General features: G+C 74.1%; 1 non-coding gene across 1 annotated transcript; it reads right to left on the bottom strand.

Moving 5' to 3' along the window:
• Window positions 1–1,328: 1,328 nt before the first annotated feature.
• Window positions 1,329–1,447, bottom strand: LOC128829678 (5S ribosomal RNA). The gene has a single exon (XR_008443387.1). It is a non-coding gene; the product is annotated as a 5S ribosomal RNA (ribosomal RNA).
• Window positions 1,448–2,776: the final 1,329 nt, after the last annotated feature.

The following is a 2,776-nucleotide window of genomic DNA, read 5'->3' as shown; positions in this document are numbered from 1 at the left end:
CGGGGAGCAGCTGTCAAATGTTCCAAGTCCCCACTCGGCCACCAGGTCCACCCCAGTCTAGCAATGGGGTTGACCTGGCTGATGGCCGGTTAGTGTCAAGGTAAACTCACCGTCGTCCACAGGAGGGCAGCTCTCAGGCCGTCCGGCTGCGGCTGACTCTGGGGCGGTGCCCGGTCCCGGCAGCGAGGGGCGGGGGGGGGGGCGCGGAGCGACACGGAGCTAACCGGCCCCCGGGGCCGGGGGCGCCTCCCGCGACTTTGGGGGCCGCGGGTCGTCAGTGGCGTGCAGGCCGGGCCTCTCCCGGGGGATTCGGGGGGGGGGGGGGGGCGGTCCTGCGGGCCGGGCGCAGGGGGCTCGAGCGAGCCCGGGCCGGTCCGCCCCGGGGCCGGGGTCTCCGCCTGCGGCTCGGGGGGGCGCGGGTCGTCGGGGGAGGAAGCCCGGGGGAGCTGCACGCCGGCCTGCCAGGCCAGGCCAGGCCTGGCCTGGGTGGCCGCGGGGGGATTCGGGGCGGTCCCGCGAGCCGGCGGCCGGGCGCAGGGGGTCCGAGCGCGTCCGAGCGAGTCCGTCCCGGCCCCGGGGTCTCCCCCTGCGGCTCTGGGGGGCCGTGGGTCCCCGCTGGCGGAAGCCGCTGGGCGCTGGACACCCGCCGTCCGTCCCGCCTGGCCAGGCCTGGCCTGGGTGGCCGCGGGGCGGGGGATTCGGGGCGGTCCCGCGAGCCGGCGGCCGGGCGCAGGGGGTCCGAGCGCGTCCGAGCGAGTCCGTCCCGGCCCCGGGGTGTCCCCCTGCGGCTCTGGGGGCCGTGGGTCCCCGCTGGAGGAAGCCGCTGGGCGCTGGACACCCGCCGTCCGTCCCGCCTGGCCAGGCCTGGCCTGGGTGGCCGCGGGGGGATTCGGGGCGGTCCCGCGAGCCGGCGCCCGGGCGCAGGGGGTCCGAGCGAGTCCGTCCCGGGCCCGGGGCCTCCCCCTGCGGCTTTGGGGGCCGTGGGTCCCCGCTGGCGGAAGCCGCTGGGCGCTGGACACCCGCCGTCCGTCCCGCCTGGCCAGGCCTGGCCTGGGTGGCCGCGGGGCGGGGGGATTCGGGGCGGTCCTGCGGGCCGGCGGCCGGGAGGGTCCGGGCCAGTCCGCCCCATGCCCGGGGTCTCCCCCAGCGGCTTCGGTGGGTCCTCCGCGGAGGAAGCCGGGTGGGGAGCCGGACCCCAGGCGCCCAGACCCGTGACCTGCGGCCGCGACCTCCGACTCGGCAGGAGCGACGAGGGGCTTTCCGGCCCGTCCCCCCCCTCTCCTTCCTCCCCAGAAAAGGAGAGAGAGCTGGCTCGGACCGGGAAAAGCTGCCTACGGCACCTGGGATTCCCAGGCGGTCACCCATCCAAGTACTAGCCAGGCCCGGGACGGTTTACCTTCCGAGATCGGACGGGATCGGGGGCGTTCGGTCCGGTATGGCCGTAGGCACCCGGCCCCCGCGCCTCCTCGCCCGCTTTCCCCTGCCGACGCCCGGGCCTGCCGCACGGTGAGCCCCGGTCGGACTGCCCCCCTGCGGCAGGGCCCCCGTCTCTCGCGGGCCCGGTCCTTTTTTCCTTCTCGAGCTCCGGGGCCCGGGCTGGCCGCCAGAGCCCCTCCGCCCGCCCGCCCTCCCCGGCGTCGGGGAAAATATTGTCCCGGACATCCAGTGCGCCCTGATCCTGTCAGCCGGGGGGGGGGGTGGGTGGGTGGAGGGGGGGCAGTCCCTCGCTGCGGCCGGGGAGGGTGAGCCCAGGGCGGCTTGCCTGCCGTCCGAGTCCCCTCTCGGCCACCAGGTCAACCCCGAGCCGAAAGGGCTGAAAAATTTTCAGAGTCCCCTCCCGGGCACCAGGTCAACCCGTGGAATCGAACGGGTTCGCCTGCTGGCCGGTTCGCTTCCCGGCCACCAGGTCAACCCGTAGGTTTGAACGGGCACGCCCGGTGGCCGCTTTCCCGTCCGGTCACCAGGTCAACCCGGATCTCCCTCCTTCCCTGGGCGCCCCCTCCTCGGAGGCGTCAGGTTCCATTTTCTTTTTCCCCCCAGACTTCCAGGGGCCCGATCCAGTCGGCCGGGAGGCAGTCCCTCGCTGCGGCCGGGGTGGGTGAGGCCAGGGCGGCTTGCCTGCCGTCCGAGTCCCCTCTCGGCCACCAGGTCAACCCCGAGCCGAAAGGGCTGAACATTTTTCAGAGTCCCCTCCCGGGCACCAGGTCAACCCGTGGAATCGAACGGGTTCACCTGCTGGCCGGTTCGCTTCCCGGCCACCAGGTCAACCCGTAGGTTGCCGACGGGGCTAGCCAGTGGCCGGTTTGCTTTCCGGCCGCCAGGTCAACCCCTAGGTTTGAACGGGCACGCCCGGTGGCCGCTTTCCCGTCCGGTCACCAGGTCGACCCGGATCTCCCTCCTTCCCTGGGCGCCCCCTCCTCGGAGGCGTCAGGTTCCATTCTTTTTTCCAGACTTCCAGGGGCCCGATCCAGTCGGCCGGGAGGCAGTCCCTCGCTGCGGCCGGGGAGGGTGAGCCCAGGGCGGCCTGGTCCATGTCTCTAGTGGGCCCGATCCTTTTTTGGGGTGTTTTTTTTTTTTTTTCCGAGCTCCGGGGCCCGGCCCGCCCGGGCAGCCCTCCTCGGAGGCGTGGGGCGGATTTCCCCCCCCCCCCCCCAGACTTCCAGGGGCCCGATCCTGTCGGCCGGGAGGATGTCCCTCGCTGCGGCCGGGGAGGGTGAGCCCAGGGCGGCCTGCTTGGCGGCCGGGTCCATGTCTCTAGTGGGCCCGATCCTTTTCT

The sequence above is a fragment of the Malaclemys terrapin genome, unplaced genomic scaffold, assembly GCF_027887155.1.
Source record: "Malaclemys terrapin pileata isolate rMalTer1 unplaced genomic scaffold, rMalTer1.hap1 scaffold_103, whole genome shotgun sequence".
Classification (NCBI taxonomy): domain Eukaryota; kingdom Metazoa; phylum Chordata; order Testudines; family Emydidae; genus Malaclemys; species Malaclemys terrapin.
Note: the sequence above shows the minus strand (reverse complement) of the source record. Positions and strands in the feature narration are given on the sequence as shown.